Here is an 18,534-nt window from a genome sequence, read left to right as displayed (position 1 = left end):
TAACCCACCGCCAGGTGCCATGCTGAGTTTGGTGAGGGACTCTGCCAATCCTGTCCACGTGGACCCCAAGACTGTACCACCAGCCAATGCTGGGTGTCTGCACTGTACTTTCATCTGGATGCTCCGTGTCCTATATTACCTTGAATTGTTTTGCACTCGTCTGCTTTTTGCACATGGTGGTGTTATGCAATGTCAAGGGTTGGGTCTTAGGCCTCCCAAGGTTTTCGTGGGGGATGGCCAGGTCTGGGGAAGGTGGGATGTTTGGGTGTTATATCTTCTGGTTTAGTTTATGTTGATCCTTTTATGCAGCATGTTTTGGGTTTGTTATGTATATTCCACTGTACCTTTGTGTCCTGGGGCAGTGAGATTTTGTATTTACTGCATTTCCTACATTTGTGGCTACGTTCCAGGCACCCCTGAAGGTGAGAACAGGAGGCCGTGTAGCACTGTATCCTCACAAGCAGTTCCCGGCAGATGACCAGTGCTTCTTTGAGGTCACTTCAGTGACCCTGAGCTTATAGATGTACTATTCATCAGACTCTGATGCACAAAGCAAGCTAACAAGCCAATATTTGCATCCATTTACCTAAAATGTGACCCTCCCCCTCACTGCTGTCACCACTGCTGTGCTTCCCCCGCTGCTCTGTCATCTCTCTGACCGCTCTCAAAATTCCCCCTGCTGCTCTTATTCTCTGACCCTTCTATTTGTATCCTTTCCTTTGCCTCCAGTTTCTCCTTTTCCTCTGATTCTCCATCCCCCTATGGCTTTAGCTGCTGCAGGGGAGCCACAAAAAGATTGGTCTCTGCATATAAGTAACCCCACACTTCTCTGACCCCCTTTGTCCTCAATCCCCCCCAGCACTGATTCCCCGCTGCCCCTTCCTCACAGGGCTGCTAGCCAGCTTCCCCTCCTATCCCTCCTGCCAGCTGTCAGGCGCTGCTGCTGAGGCATTGGGATCATTCAGGATAGAGAGCTTCCTGAATGAACACAGTGAGCAATTGCTACCAGTCGCTCCTTTATTCATTTATTACTGTGGCATAGTATAATATGTGCCTAAACAAATTTATATCTGTAGCAAAGCTAAATCTCTCAACTTTTTTATAAATTGGTACAAGTTTATTAGTATAGTTTGTGAGATTTCCTTTCAAAGTAACACATTACTTCCCCTCCTCTGCCTCCCATCGGCTTTCAGATGCTGGTGGGGCATTGGGATCATTCAAGATAGAAAGCCGGGGGGATGGTAAACATGTCAGGTTTAACCAGCCCCCTTCCTGAATGAACACAGCGAGCAATCAGTACCAATCTCTTGTATTCATTCATGGCTGAAGCACAGTAAACTGTGTGTCTAAAGCTGTAGAAAATATAAATTGGCCCTGCTACACAAGTTCATTAGTTGAGTTTGTGAGATGCAGTACCACACTGCATTGTTTTACCAAAAAGCACAAAAACACTTCAGAAAGAGTTCTCTATTGCAAGATTTTTAATGTATTTGCTTTGACAGCACCGCTGTGACCTGCAGTATCAACCATTGCAAAAGTCCCAGCCATTTGATTACCACATGCATAATGAAACACGTCTGCTCAGGTGAAGCAAAACCTCAATGAGATCATCAGCAAAAGGACAGCATTCCTTCTCAGTGTTCCTCACTCTCCGCATCCACCCCCTACAACATCATAACATTCTCTACATGGGCTGTCTCTATTGACTGGGAGGGAAGTCTCACAGGAGGTTTCAGTGGCTTAAAATATGCCACAAAAAGCTGGAAAGGGGGCCTTTGGGGACAGGCCGAGAATGGTCAATTGGCAAGTGAAGGCTTGAACTGCTGTATGATTCTTCTACACCCACCTCACCATTTCCAGAAGCATCATTCCCAAGATAAATTTCTCTTCTTCAGCTCCTGGAGTGCAAGAAAAAGTGTCCCCAATACACCACCATGCCCAACTGCTTCCATTCCAGCTTGTGAAATCAGCCCTTTTTAATGGGTTTTTGGTTTTGAAACAGGAAGGAGCCATCCCCAAACTATTCCCATAAAGTTGGGAGCATGAAATTGTCCAAAATGTCTTGGTATGCTGACGCCTTAAGAGTTCCCTTTAATGGAACTAGGGGGCCAAGCCCAACCCCTGAAAAACAACCCCAAATCCACCAAACTTTACACTTGGCACAATGCAGTCAGGCAAGTACCATTCTCCTGGCAACAGCTAAACCCAGACATGTCCTTCAGATTGCCAAACAGAGAAGCGTGATTGGTCACTTTAGAGAACACGTCTCCACTGCTCTAGAGTCCAGCGGTGGCGTGCTTTACACCACGGCATCCAACGCTTTGCACTGCACTTGGTGATGGAAGGCTTGGATACAGCTGCTCAGCCATGGAAACCCATTCCATGAAGCTCTCTACGCACTGTTGTTGGGCTCATCTGAAGGCCACACCAAGTTTGGAGGTCTTTAGCTATTGACTTTGCAGACAGTTGGCGACTTCTGTCCATCCAGAATCACTCTCACGGTTGGATGCGGTCTCTGTAGTTCTCTGATCACAGCAGTTTAACCAGGGAGCCCCGCTGCTGGTCCACCGGGCAGCATAAGGCCATGGTAAAGTACTGCCAGCTTTTGGGGTGTTACAGGATTCCTGCGGTGGCTGCTGGTAGGGGTAATCACCTTCCCCTGCGGCTGCTTGCAGGGGTAATCTCCTTCCTCGGCTGGATACTGGTAGCTGCGGCAGCTGGTAGGGGTAATCTCCTTCCTCGGTTGGATACTGGTAGCTGCGGCTGCTGGCAGGGGTAACCTCCTTCCTCGGTTGGATACTGGTAGTTGCGGCAGCTGGCAGGGGTAACCTCCTTCCTCGGTTGGATACTGGTAGTTGCGGCAGCTGGCAGGGGTAACCTCCTTCCTCGGTTGGATACTGGTAGTTGCGGCAGCTGGTAGGGGTAATCTCCTTCCTCGGTTGGATACTGGTAGTTGCGGCAGCTGGTAGGGGTAATCTCCTTCCTCGGTTGGATACTGGTAGTTGCGGCAGCTGGTAGGGGCAATCTCCTTCCTCGGTTGGATACTGGTAGTTGCGGCAGCTGGTAGGGGCAATCTCCTTCCTCGGTTGGATACTGGTAGCTGCGGCTGCTGGCAGGGGTAATCTCCTTCCTCGGTTGGATACTGGTAGCTGCGGCTGCTGGCAGGGGTAATCTCCTTCCTCGGTTGGATACTGGTAGCTGCAGAAGCTGGTAGGGGAAATCTCCTTCCTCGGTTGGATACTGGTAGCTGCGGCAGCTGGTAGGGGTAATCTCCTTCCTCGGTTGGATACTGGTAGTTGCGGCTGCTGGCAGGGGTAATCTCCTTCCTCGGTTGGATACTGGTAGCTGCGGCTGCTGGCAGGGGTAATCTCCTTCCGCGGTTGGATACTGGTAGCTGCGGCTGCTGGCAGGGGTAACCTCCTTCCTCGGTTGGATACTGGTAGTTGCGGCAGCTGGCAGGGGTAACCTCCTTCCTCGGTTGGATACTGGTAGTTGCGGCAGCTGGCAGGGGTAACCTCCTTCCTCGGTTGGATACTGGTAGTTGCGGCAGCTGGTAGGGGTAATCTCCTTCCTCGGTTGGATACTGGTAGTTGCGGCAGCTGGTAGGGGTAATCTCCTTCCTCGGTTGGATACTGGTAGCTGCAGAAGCTGGTAGGGGAAATCTCCTTCCTCAGTTGGATACTGGTAGCTGCGGCAGCTGGTAGGGGTAATCTCCTTCCTCGGTTGGATACTGGTAGTTGCGGCTGCTGGCAGGGGTAATCTCCTTCCTCGGTTGGATACTGGTAGCTGCGGCAGCTGGCAGGGGTAATCTCCTTCCTCGGTTGGATACTGGTAGCTGCGGCAGCTGGCAGGGGAAATCTCCTTCCTCGGTTGGATACTGGTAGCTGCGGCTGCTGGTAGGGGTAATCTCCTTCCGCGGTTGGATACTGGTAGTTGCGGCAGCTGGTAGGGGTAATCTCCTTCCTCAGTTGGATACTGGTAGCTGCGGCAGCTGGTAGGGGTAATCTCCTTCCTCGGTTGGATACTGGTAGTTGCGGCAGCTGGTAGGGGTAACCTCCTTCCTCGGTTGGATACTGGTAGCTGCGGCAGCTGGTAGGGGTAACCTCCTTCCTCGGTTGGATACTGGTAGCTGCGGCTGCTGGCAGGGGTAATCTCCTTCCTCGGTTGGATACTGGTAGCTGCGGCTGCTGGCAGGGGTAATCTCCTTCCTCGGTTGGATACTGGTAGCTGCGGCTGCTGGCAGGGGTAATCTCCTTCCGCGGTTGGATACTGGTAGCTGCGGCTGCTGGCAGGGGTAACCTCCTTCCTCGGTTGGATACTGGTAGTTGCGGCAGCTGGCAGGGGTAACCTCCTTCCTCGGTTGGATACTGGTAGTTGCGGCAGCTGGCAGGGGTAACCTCCTTCCTCGGTTGGATACTGGTAGTTGCGGCAGCTGGCAGGGGTAACCTCCTTCCTCGGTTGGATACTGGTAGTTGCGGCAGCTGGTAGGGGTAATCTCCTTCCTCGGTTGGATACTAGTAGTTGCGGCAGCTGGTAGGGTTAATCTCCTTCCTCGGTTGGATACTGGTAGCTGCAGAAGCTGGTAGGGGAAATCTCCTTCCTCAGTTGGATACTGGTAGCTGCGGCAGATGGTAGGGGTAATCTCCTTCCTCGGTTGGATACTGGTAGTTGCGGCTGCTGGCAGGGGTAATCTCCTTCCTCGGTTGGATACTGGTAGCTGCGGCAGCTGGCAGGGGTAATCTCCTTCCTCGGTTGGATACTGGTAGCTGCGGCAGCTGGCAGGGGAAATCTCCTTCCTCGGTTGGATACTGGTAGCTGCGGCTGCTGGTAGGGGTAATCTCCTTCCTCGGTTGGATACTGGTAGCTGCGGCAGCTGGTAGGGGTAATCTCCTTCCTCGGTTGGATACTGGTAGTTGCGGCAGCTGGCAGGGGTAACCTCCTTCCTCGGTTGGATACTGGTAGTTGCGGCAGCTGGCAGGGGTAATCTCCTTCCTCGGTTGGATACTGGTAGTTGCGGCAGCTGGTAGGGGTAACCTCCTTCCTCGGTTGGATACTGGTAGTTGCGGCAGCTGGTAGGGGTAACCTCCTTCCTCGGTTGGATACTGGTAGCTGCGGCAGCTGGTAGGGGGTAACCTCCTTCCTGCTGGGGGTGATGGCTGCTCTATCGGCTGTGCTGTTCTAAAGGGGAGAGGCTCCGGTCTCCCTACTTCTTACTGGTGCCACTTGGTCAGTGTGTGCGGGCCATTGTGGAGCGCACGCTGTGGCCCGCTCTGAGCATGCACAGACCGCTCGGCCAATCAGGAGAGGAGAGGTGGAGTCATGCTTCAGGGAGCCAAAATTTAAAAGATGTTTTTGGCTGAAAGCATCTGCTGTGTGCTCCTGCAGCCTGCCTGTGCTTGCGATTCCCTCTCTCTCCTCCAGGTATGCATTGCACCTGCAAAGCTGTGCTCCTGTGGTTCTATCCGCTGTGCTGCTCTTGATTTTATCTTTTTGCAGCAGTGATAACATGCCTACCCCCTCTAAAGACCAGTATTCTCAGAGAAGGTAGGGGAGACGTCGCCAGATGCGCATATTCTTTTTGGTGTGTTTCAAATCAATGACTAATTTTGTTTTTTTGTCTGTGCTGCCCCAGCTCCTTGAGTCTTGGCCATTCCCGATGGTCAGAAGCAAGAAGCTCAGAGACAGTCATCGGCAAGAGAGGACCAACATTCTTGGGGAAGGACAGAAACCTTGCATTTCCATTCAGCCTCTAGGGGTCAGTGGTCCCCATCACGATATGGCAGGGATTCGCATTATGACCAACCCAGACCAGGAGGATGCTAGGCATGCCCTAGAAGAGCCGTGCTGGGCAAGACAGCTTATGAGACTTGCTTCAAAGAAGCAACTAAACACCAAAAGCCCGATAAGGCAGAGATGGTATCGCTAATGAAGCAGGCATTTGAGAAGATGCTAAATGCGTTTGCACTGCAGTCGCAGCCATCAGCTGCCCCAGTGCCGTCCACCTTGCTCTCCTTTTCTCCCCAGATGCCGCCAGCTAGTCAAGCAATTCCAGAGGCCCAGGAACTTTAGGCCTCAGATGCTGTTTCCTCAGAAGAGGATGAGGGCCGTTATGATGGTTTTGATTGTGCCTTGGTCCAGCCTTCCATGAAAGAGATTAGGCAGGCTGTGTTTTGGGAAGACGCCGGGGAAGAACCACAGAAGAAGCAGAGGAAGTTTTTCACAAACATGAAAAAGGAGGGGGTGAATTTCCCATTCATGGAAGAAATTCAGAACATAATTACAGATGAGTGGAACCAAGTGGATAAGAGAATCTCTTTTAATAATCGGTTCACAAAGCTATACCCCTTCAAGGTGGGGAGAATTAAGAGCTTGGAGAAGCCTTCGGTGGTGGATGCAGCACTTATGCGCCTTGCTAGACACATAACCCATCTGCTAGATGATGTTGTGACATTCAGGGACGTGTTGGATAGAAGAGTGGATGTGGATCTTAAAAAGATTTACACACTTGCTAGTGGGACGTGTTGACCTTCTATGGCTTTGGCAGCTATTTTGAAGGCCATGGAGTCCTGGGTTCAGAAGTCAGAAGTGACAGTGGGAAGTGACCTGAGCAAAGCCGAGGTCTTGGCCTCCTTTGCCAATTTGAAGCTAACAGCTTCTCTTATGGTGGAGGCATCCATTGACATAACTAAAATATTGGCCAGGATCATGATTAATGCAGTGACAACCAGGAGAGCCCTAAAGGTGGTGGACCCAGCCTTCAAGCAAGGATGGTATAAGATACCATTTGAGGGGCAGTCCCTGTTGGAAATAAATTAGACACTGCCATCACAAAAGCCACAGGGGGAAGTCGGGATTTATTCCCCAGGATAAGAGGCTCCTGTGCAGAGAGGTGCAGCTTACAAAAATCTGCCAAGGGCCAGGGGTAGAGACGCTAATTTTACAGGCTAGGAAGAGAATTTCATCGTAAATGGTCCAATATGGCTACAAAACATCAAAGAGGCCAACTTTTCCTTTGGGACAGGGGTCCCAGAAGTCTTTTTGACTATCTGCCAGTTCACACTTGTCGCATAGGAGTGAGATTATCAAGTTCTGTTAGGTGTGAGCACAAGAGGTAAAGGATCCTTGGGTAATTTCCACCATCCATTTCTGCCATGCTTGGAAGTTCCTCGGGAATCCCCACAGAATCTTTGTCCCAACAAAATTACCTTTGACAAGAGAAAAGCTGGAGGTTTTATGGAAATGCATAGAAACCCTCCTCAACCAGGAAGTGATAGCTGCAGTACCCTGGCAAGAATGTTTTTCTGGAATCTACTCGCCTCTATTCCTAGTATGGAAAAAGTCGGGAGCGTTGAGACCAGTAATAGACCTCAAGAGGCTCAACATGTATATCAAGAAAATCAGATTGAAAATGGAATCTCTCCAGACAATTCTGAAATTCATTCAGCCAGGGGATTGGCTTCTATCAGTGGACCTCAAGGATGCATATTTCCATGTACCAGTAGCTCCTGACTGCCAGAAATTTCTACAGTTTGCGGTAGGGCAGTTCCACTTCCAGTTTGTATGCCTACCCTTTGGGCTGACTACATCACCCAGAGTATTTTTGAAGATTCTTCTGGCCCTAGTGGCCTACCTGAGGTCCCAGGGAGTGCAAATATATCACTACTTGGACGACATTCTGCTCTTGAATCAAGACAGAGAGACACTTCTGTCACACTGAAGGTTAACCATGGGGACACTAGAGAACTTCCGATGGTTAATCAAACAGAAGAGTCACCTTGTGCCAACCCAGAACCTGGTATACCTATGCACAGAAATGAACACTTGGGCAGCATCAGTGGTGTTACCAGAGGAAAAGATGTCAGGCATCCTGAAAACAATGTCAATAGCCCAGAACAGGCTCTACCTTCCTGCAATAGAATGTATACGGCTATTTTCCTCCCTGAAAAATACCAAACTACCTAGTTTTTTCCCCAGAATCAGCCACCCATAAGCTAATAGGTGGATACGTTAACTATGGCATGGAACTTCAGGACTGCGTATGTCTTCCCTCCAATTGCAGTGTGGCACAGTATAGGGGCCAATTATCAATTCCTGCTTACTGATCCGGAGTGTCACGATATGAGTTCTCTGCCAGACCAGTTATTAATCCCCAGGTATTAATTCCTTGTTCCTAATCCCTCCTGGCCATAGGAAGAGCTTCCTCCAATTAGTATTCACTACTGTGTGCCAAAGGCCCCTAGCTGTAATTAACTCGCCCCTCCACAAAAGGTCCCAAATTAGATTAGTGAATACATCCCTAATTAGTGCCTTACTTTTGTATTAATGTATTTCCCCCACTAATTATTCTGCCCAACCAGTCCGTTCTAATTACAGCCACAAATTAAATTACTGTAGTTCCATTCTCTTCTTTGTCACCTGCTAATGACCCCCCTCCGCCTCTCTTCCTGCTCAGGGGGTTTAATAGGCCAGTGCTAGTCAATCTTGTAGTGCCATTCTGCTGGGCAATGACTGAGGGGTCCAGCTGCACTCTAGTGGCCCCCTGGCTCTGCCTGGGCTCCATTGGAGAAAGGGGGATCCCAGAAGCTACATCAGCCCTGCCTGGAACGCTGTCAGCTCTGCTTGAGACTATCGCATCAGCTTTGCGTGAGTGTATGCTCCCCTTGTGCTATCTGACTGCTTATGAACTGCCTCTTGGATTACAAATTGCTGTGGAGCCTTTAGCTTTGTCCACCGGGGCTGGATTACAAGTATTTTGGACTCTCTTTCCCTGCACTACTCCCCATTGAGTGACTGTTGTCTGTTTTAATAAATCTGTAATTGTTTTCCGTCTGCCTTGTGTGTTCTGTCCCGCTTACCCTCCGTCACACAGTGATTCTCAGCTTGCTGCGCGGAATACACCTGGAGAGGGTGACGGTTCTATCAGTAATACCAGATTGGCCAAAGACACCCTCGTACCCGCTACTCCGTTCATTGAACATCAGAGAACCACACCGTTTGCCAGTAACAATGCATCTGCTTATGCAGGGACCCATTCGGCACCCCGCTTTAGAAAAACTCAGACTGGCAGCCTGGTTCTTGATAGGCAAAGGCTGATGAATCTAGGCTGCTCGACTAAGGTCACAGATACCTTGATGAGAGCCAGAAAGGACAGCACCAACACAGCCTATAGCAGGATATGGGGCAAGTTCGTGGAATTTGCAAACAGGCATGGCTTTGCAATACCCTTATACCCTTAGAATCTGCCACTTATTGGAATTCCTCCAGGTGGGGCTGAATATGGGTCTGTCTGTGAGTACTCTGAAGGCTCACATTTCTGCCCTCTTGGCTTTTACAGGTACCCTATGGGCACCAGACTCTTTAGTGGTTCAGTTCTTTAAATCAGCTATCGCGTACCTGGTGTTAGAGGCCAATGGAGAGAGGGCTTCCCTTCTGGCTAAGTTCCAGACTCCCCTGAGAGTGGGACAGCAGGAGTCAGGCCCAAAGTGGCACAGGTCGCCTGTTGGAGTGCTCGTTGGTGGTCCACCCAGGAGCACAGCTGATGCACTGAGATCTGCAGGCAGGTGATGCCTGCGCAAGGTATGCAAGCCTTCCAGGAAACAGAGGATCACAGGATAGCCGGTTCAAAACCGAGGTCAGGTACCAGGTGGAGATCAGAGCAGACGTAGTCTGTTGGATTTTCTGACACATATAATACTTCTTTAGTGTCTTGAGGTGATTATGAATGAAAGAGCCGTTGAAATAAAAAATAAAGTGTGATTTTATTCTATCACACAATGGCTTAAAATAACAACGAAAAGCGTATCATGAACAGTTCCATGTAGATAAAACCAGAAATATCAAGCAGAGGTTTAAAGATAAGTCACCATTATTGTCATGGCTGTCTGGCCATGTTCAGTGGTCTTTCACGTAGTCTTGTCTTGTTCAACGCAGCTGAGTCCGAGCAAGAAGAAGGAAGTGACGTTAATGACTATTTCTTGTCTTGCAGCACGCACCTGTTCCAGCTTCTCAGAATGTTCTTATGCATGTCTGTTTGGACAGCCGTGTGTGTGTGATTGTGAATGAATATGAGTCGTGTGCCCATCTTAGACTGTCCCTTAGGTGATTTTACAAAGCAAGTAAGCGTCATAACTTGGGATTTTGGGACCTTGTATGGAAATCAATACTGCTTAGCAGAGCAATTTCATAGAAGGGAGGGGACGCTACATATATGGTGTTTTTGATTGAAAGTACATATGTAATGTCCATAATAAGCTGGTGATGTAACCTCAGTCACTCATATTTAAATGTTAATATAAATTAAGAACGTATCTTTACAATATCCCAATAATGTATAACCACTAATCTACATATGTAACAATATTACCAACTTATAAATCATAAGCTAAATACAGACAGATACTATAATATACATTATAATACTTATTCTATTCTGAGTCACTTCTAACACCCTTGACATTTACTAGAGTCTTCTAACCAGCTATGCCCTAATATAGAATACTCAGCTATCAGCTGGTTAACTAGCTCAGCTGTCTCAGTTTAAATGTCTCAGCTTATGTTACTGAAGAAATAAATATCACTGGCTTAAGGTGACAATTAACACATTTTAATATTAAATTATGATTAATCATAAAAAAACTAAATATTTTGCAAGATTGCCATCAATATAATATAAGTGCCAAATTACAAATTTGATATAATTAATTTTCTTCATAGTCAGATGGGATAGCCGAGGTCATACACAGAGGCGCAAGAGAGAATATACGTTAGCCAAGCCAAGGTCAGATCAGGGGTTCAGCAGAGAAGACAGGTTCAAGAGCAAGCTGAGTCGGTATTAGGAAATCACAGATCACAATAGCACAGGAACAGGAACAAGGTACTGGGAAGCCAGAGATCAACCAGCACCTGAGAGTAGGGCAGAGCTTCCTTATAAAGGCTGTTTGGCGCCAAATTTGAGCTGATGTGAACTTCTGTGGCCATGCAAGGTACTGGCAGGGGTGCCAGGTCTTCTAACACCTCTGCCGAGGACAGAGCCCTGACAGTGTCCCCTCCCTAAAGGGCAGCCTCCGGATGCCTACTTGGGCCATCTTGTCTGGATATTTGGAGTAGAACCCTTGGAGAAGTCTGGGGGCATGTATGTTGTCCTTTGGTTCCCATGAGCTTTCTTCAGGAGAATCAAGAATTGGATTTGCCTACCCCGTTTCCTGCAGTCCAGGATAGATTCTATCTTGTATTCTGCCTCCTCCCCAACTGTTATTGGTGGCGGAGGTGGTTCCACTCTTCCTGGAACCGTTGGCTTGAGCAGAGAGACATGGAAGACTGGATGAATCCTATATGATTCGGGAACAGATAGCTCATATGCTACTGAATTGATTTCTTGCTTGATCTGAAAGGGGCCAATGTATCTTGGACCCAGCTGCCATGATGGGCAAAGAAGTTTCAGGTTGGCTATAGACAACCAAACTTTGTCTCTGACCTTCAGAGAAGGATTTCCCCTCCGTTTCCTGTCATAGTATTTTTATAGTCTGTTTGCGATCTTTGTGTGGACTCTTGGAGAGCTTGATAGTTGTCCTGTATCCTGCTGACTCTGTCCTGTACTGCGGGTACCAAGGTTTCGAGTATGGTATCTGGCAGACAGGAAAGGTGGAATCCATAATTAGCCCAAAATGGTGACTGATTCGTAGCTGAATGGACGGAATTGTTGTAAGCAAATTCTGCTAATTGGAGTAGGGATGTCCAGTCATCCTGGGAAAAGGCGGAGAAACATTGTAGATATTGCTCTAACGTTTGGTTCGTTCGTTCAGTTTGGCCATTACTTTGAGGGTGGTAAGCAGATGATAGGCAGAGTTCCACTTTCAGGGTTTTGCATAGGGCTCTCCAAAACCTGGAGGTAAATTGCACCCCTCGGTCTGAATCAATATTACTGGGCAGTCCGTGTAGCCTACCAATTTCCTTGATAAAGGCATGTGCTGTCTCAGGCGCAGACGGAGTACCTATCATTGGCAAAAAGTGGGCCATTTTGGATAGCCGATCTATCACCACTAGGATGGTAGTAAGCACCTCAGAGTGCAAGAAGTCCACAATAAAGTCCATTGCAATCATTTCCCAGGGGGAAATGGGCAGGGGCCTCAGCAACCCCCATGCCTTGGTTTTGTCTCCCTTGCTGCGTAGACACACTGTGCAGGATTTTACGTAGGCTCTGCAGTCTTGGCTTAAGTTGGGTCACCAAAAAGATCGCTGGATCAGTTCCATTGTTTTTCGGGCTCCGAAGTGACCAGCAAGTTGATGGTCGTGGAATGTCTTGAAAACTTGGGATCTTACCTCCTGGGGTACAATGATTTTATCCTGGTGCCAAAGAAAGCCATCCTGCCTCCTAATTAGCCCTGTTCGGGTTTGGCGCACTGTGCAGAGGCCTGTTCAATCGAAAACTTCAGACTGGGCTGGATTAACAAAAAATTTTGGGCAGACAGGATGGTATCGGGGGGCGAAGGATCAACTGAATCCAGGAACATATGGGATAGAGCATCTGCCTTCCCATTTTTGGATCCTGGGCGGTAGGTGATATGAAAATTGAACCTGGAGAAATATAAGGCCCATATAACTTGCCGCGGTCTTAGGCACTTGACGGATCTTAAATATTCCAGATTCTTATGATCCATGAAGATCATAATCGGGTGACTAGCTCCTTCCCAAAAGGTACCTCCATTCTTTGAAATCCGTTTTGATCGTCAGAAGTTCCCTGTCGCCTACGTCGTAGTGCCTTTCAGCTTGGCTTAGTTTCCTGGAGAAAAAGCCTACCAGATGGAGCAGAACTTTTGGGCCTTGGCATTGCAAGAGCATGGCTCCTGTAGCCACCTCTGAAGCCTCCACCTCCAAGATGAAGGGAAGTGTTGGTTCTGGGTGTTGTAATACAGGAGCAGATGTAAATTGCTTTTTTAATTGCTCAAAGGCTATTTGTGCTTCCTGGCCCCAGAGAAAATGTGTATGCCGACGAGTGAGCTGGGTAATAGGGGCAATAATGGTTGAAAAGCCCTTGATAAACTTCCAATAGAAGTTGGCAAAGCCCACAACTCTTTAGACCCCTTTCTTGTCAGTAGGTGCAGGCCAATCCAATATGGCGGAGATTTTCTGAGGATCCATGGAGATTCCTTCAGTGGAGATTATGAGCCCAAGAAACTGGATGGACTGCTTCTCGAACTCGCACTTTTCCGCCTTAGCGTACAGGTCATACGTCCTCAGCGTAGTCAGTACCCTCTTAACATGGTCTCGGTGACGTTCCAATGAGTTGGAGAAAATCAAAATGTCGTCCAGGTAGATGATCAAGAAGAGATTGAGATATTCCCTGAAGATATCATTCACGAAGTGTTGAAATGTCGTAGGAATGTTGCATAATCCAAACGGCATCACTAGGTACTCAAAGTGTCCAAAGCTCATTCTGAAAGTGGTCTTCCACTCCTCACCTTCCCTTGTGTGAACTAAATTGTAGGCCCCTCGTAAATCTAGTTTCATAAACACTCGGGCTGTCCAAAACATCTGAAATAACTCGGGAATGAGAGGGAGTGGGTACCGATTCTTAATGGTGATCTTGTTGAGTTCCCTATAGTCGATGCAGGGACGGAGAGTGTGACATAAATGTACAGATTTGAGTAGCTGAAATGTGACCTGTAGCAATATGTAATCGTAAATTTAGTTCAGTCCTTGTTATTAAAGAAATATTCAGTCATAGGTACTCAGAGACAGATGGTCATCATTTAGCATCTGAAAAGAGACAGAGCTTCCTCAGGCTGGAAGTGGCACCTGGGTGCTAATAAGATTTTGTCACCTATACATAATCAGACTTTGCCATCTTCCTGAAGCTTAAAAGAGAAATGCAGACAATTCGGCTTCATGACACCAGGGGGGCTCCGATCTGTCAACCTGAGGACTACTGCACCCAGCTGGAAAGGAGGAGAAACAAGCGGACCCTCTTCTCAGGACATCCAGAAGACCAAGGCATCCAGACCTTTAGGAGCCACCCCAGCAACTGTGGATACCCAGAGATGTTTTTTGTGCCACCAGATAGGTCATCTTAGTGTATCCTGCCCTGAGAAAAAGAAGGCTGTCCCACCATCTACCAAGACCACCCGCCTGGAGTCTACTGTTTTGTGTGCTTTCAGGAATGCAGGAGGGCTCTCCGATAACCTGCAGCCTGTCATTGTGGGTGGCAAAGTTACTACCGACCTAAGGGACAGCGGAGCAGAGGTGACTTTAGTGCACTCAGAACTGGTGAGCCCTGAGGATCTTATTCCTGGTAAGACCATGACTGTAAAGGGGGTTGGGGGCATTAACCCAGCTGTCCCCACAGCCTGTGTTTATCTAGACTGGGGAGCTGGGAGAGGAATGAGAGAAGTGGGTGTAACAGATGCCATCCCCTCTAATGTATTATTGGGTACTGACCTGGGGCGGTTGGTAGCCCGTTATGAGCCATATCCAGCCCCCCTAGAACCTACATTGCCACCTGAGGCCCTGGACTCATGTAAAATACTGTTTAAAGACTCCATGAACACTGGGGATTCTGGGGAGGGTCAGGGGGTGAATGACTGTGTACCAGGTCCTGGCTCTAGTGGTTGTCTGGAGTCAAGGCCTGGAGAAGAGTTTAAAGTCACAGATGACTCCGCAACTGACAATGTGTTACGTGATGCCAAATGTAATGACATGTGCAAGGCAGACCTTCCCTCTGTTGCAGTGGTGACTCGGGGTGCCCACCAGGTGGCCCTGGACCAGTCATTGCCCACTGCTACAGAGGAACTGTCTGTGGAAGGGCCCAATCTATCTGAGTTGGACCCTTGTGAACCTGGCCCAGAGGGCCTAAGGTCTCCTCAGACTGTTGTCCACCTGGCACCTGTGGCAGATAGCTCTAGGTCCCCTGCGGCTGTGGAAATTGATGGCAGCCCAGAGGATCTCAGGGGTCTGGCTGAAGGTCTGCCAGCGGTGGATGGCAGGATGGGGTTGCATGGGCAAAAACAATTTGGTTTTGTAGCCCTAAGTAAAGAAACAAGATGTTCTTCTGAAGTTCCCGGTGAAAAGGCACATTGTGTTTCAGTAAGTCCTGGTATATGGAATAAAATAGAAAGTGCGGCGCTAAGTGCTTGGTAAGTACAGTTCCTCTGTAGCAGTGGGCAATGACTGGTCCAGGGCCACCTGGTGGGCACCCCGAGTCACCACTGCAACAGAGGGAAGGTCTGAAAAGCATAACATCATCAGCATACATGCAAATTTTGAAATGCGAAACCAATAATGGGTAACCAGAGATATCCGAGTGATCTTATTGCAGTTGCCAAGGGTTCCAACACTAGCGCCAATAGTAAGGGTGAAAGAGGACAGCCCTGACGGGTACTTCTGTCCAATGTAAAAAATTCAGAGTTACAGCCGGGAAGCCTTTTCCTTGTTTTAGGAGAGTCGTATAAGGCATGAATACCAGATAGAAACTCCTCACTAAAGCCCATTCCATGCAGCAATGAAAACAAGGCCAAAGAACACTATCGAAGGCCTTGTTAGTGTCCAGACTCAGTAACAAAACTGCTTTAGAGTGCAAATTGCATCCTGAATAATGTTTAATGTGAGGCGAATGTTGTCTGTGATTAGTCTGTCTGGGATAAAACCCGATTGGTCTGGAGAGACCAAAGAGGAGATAATGGGGGCCAACCTATCTGCCAGAATACGGCTGAATATTTTCAAATCATTGTTCATCACTGAGATTGGCCTATAGTTTTGGGGCAGATGGTGGTCTTTTAGTGGTTTGGGTAATAAAGACATGTTAGCCAATAGCATTTCCTCAGGGAACCTGCCTCCCTGCAAAACATCATTAAATAAAGTCATCAAAAAGGGAGCCAATGTAGGGGCAAAGTGTTTATAATAATTGGCAGTAAATCCATCAGGGCCTGGTTGCGGTGGAACTTTTTAGTGCGCTAATCACATGGGATATTTCCTCCAAGGTGCAGGGGGCCTTGAGAGAGGTCATCTGAGAGGGTGTGAGAGCAGGGAGGGGTATAGGATCCAGCCATGAGTCGGATGGTGGAACAGAATTTGATTGTGGAGAAGCTAATAGGTTGGAATAAAATGTTTTAAAAATACCCAGAACTTCTTGAGGAAGAGAGGAAAGAGCGCCAGATTTAGTGCGTAACTTCTAGATATGTGGGGGTCGCAGAGAATGGTTCAATTTCCATGCAAACACGTCTTCAATTTCTCTTTGATACTGAGGAACGATTAAGGAGGAGAAAGCAAGTGATCTTTTGCAGCTGAAGGAGGGAGCAATCCCTGCAGGGATATCCAGCACACAAGGGGAAAGCATTGTCATTCATAGGAAGTACCCAACATCCATCCCATTTTGGCACGTTCCAGGAAATGTGAACCACAAGTGTTTATAGCCTATTTTATAGGCATAGAAGGAAGTGAGCGCACATCCTAATTGGTTGAAGGATTCACGGAAAGTCACTATTTGATGATTTCTGATCACTATATCACTATTATTGGACTATTAATTGATTGATGGGACTATTATTCTGATTATTATTTTGTCTTCAATCACATTTACAGTTTTTGATTTTAAATCGCTGTTTTGCGTTTATTTGGTGAATTGAAACCCTGGACGTTATGTGAAATACACTGGATTACCATGGTAAACAAAAATGATATCTATCAGCAGTAAAGTATACAGTGGAAAGACATCCCTTAATATTATTTGTCTAGACAGTAGAACATGCAGATCCGCAACAGACAAAGCTACAGCCTTCAGTATCAATTTATGGAGCATCCAGGCCCCATTATGGGTGCCGGGACATCCACAAACCGGTGCAAAAACAATATTGTTGTCACAGCTGCCCCCCCCTCTCAGCCCCTTGCTCTGTCCCTGGTCTCTCTGCTGTCTCTCATCCGTGCCCCTCCCCCCTTCTACTGAGATGAAACGCATTCCTAGGACAAGCTAGAGCCACCCTACCTCCGGGCCCCCTACACCTCCCCCCGGTTGCCTAGGTGACTGGGGGGGGTCCGACCAGTTTTAAGAAGCTGATGCTAGACTCCCGAGGTATTCACTGCTGTGTAGCTGATGGAAGGAGCCTGGAAGGAGCCTGAGCTGCAGCCGGGACGTTTTCCGTGGCCAGGCTCGGCAGAGACCCAAGGTTTCCTAGGACCCCCCCTTCTCTCAGAGCTGGGGAAGACTGTCTGCTAGACTCCAGGGATCCGTGAGTACAAGCCCTCTGCCTGCTTCACTTAAACTGTTCTTGTGCTGACCTCACACCAACCCCCCCTGTTGGATTACTTGCTACAGAGACTCTCCCTTGGCTCTCGGTGCTGGACTTTAATTGGGTTGGTCCTTCCGTGTCTTCCTGTACTGGCGTATTCACCCTCCCTGCGCACTCCCCTATTCAGTGACTGTCATCTGTTTGCCTCAATAAAGCTTTGTGCATTTGTCACCATGCACAGTAGATAAGGGGGGATATGATCACCATGTATAATACATAAGGGGGGATATGATCACCATGTATAATACATAAGGGGGGATATGATCTCCATGTATAATATATAAGGGGGGATATGATCTCCATGTATAATACATAAGGGGGGATATGATCTCCATGTATAATACATAAGGGGGATATTATCTCCATGTATAATACATAAAGGGGGATATGATCTCCATATATAATACATAAAGGGGGATATGATCTCAATGTATAATACATAACGGGGATATGATCTCCATGTATAATACATAAGGGGGATATGATCTCCATGTATAATACATAACGGGGATATGATCTCCATGTATAATACATAACGGGGATATGATCTCCATGTATAATACATAAGGGGGATATGATCTCCATGTATAATACATAAGGGGGGATATGATCTCCATGTATAATACATAAGGGGGGATATGATCTCCATATATAATACATAAGGGGGATATGATCTCCATGTATAATACATAAGGGGGGATATGATCTCCATGTATAATACATAAGGGGGGATATGATCTCCATGTATAATACATAAGGGGGGGGGGGTATGATCCCCATGTATAAAACATAAGGGGGGATATGATCTCCATGTATAATACATAAGGGGGGGATATGTTCTCCATGTATAATACATAAGGGGGGGATATGATCTCCATGTATAATACATAAGGGGGGATATTATCTCCATGTATAATACATAAGGGGGATATGATCTCCATGTATAATACATAAGGGGGATATGATCTCCATGTATAATACATAAGGGGGGATTTGATCTCAATATATAATACATAAGGGGGGATATGATCTCCATGTATAATACATAAGGGGGGATATGATCTCCATGTATAATACATAAAGGGGATATGATCTCCATGTATAATACATAAGGGGGGATATGATCTCCATGTATAATACATAAGGGGGGATATGATCTCCATGTATAATAAGTAAGGGGGGATATGATCTCCATGTATAATACATAAGGAGGGATATGATCTCCATGTATAATACATAAGGGGGGATATGATCTCCA

The sequence above is a fragment of the Staurois parvus genome, unplaced genomic scaffold (genome assembly GCF_062004578.1).
Source record: "Staurois parvus isolate SC_StPar_1 unplaced genomic scaffold, SC_StPar_1.0 ptg000308l, whole genome shotgun sequence".
Lineage (NCBI taxonomy): Eukaryota > Metazoa > Chordata > Amphibia > Anura > Ranidae > Staurois > Staurois parvus.
Note: the sequence above shows the minus strand (reverse complement) of the source record.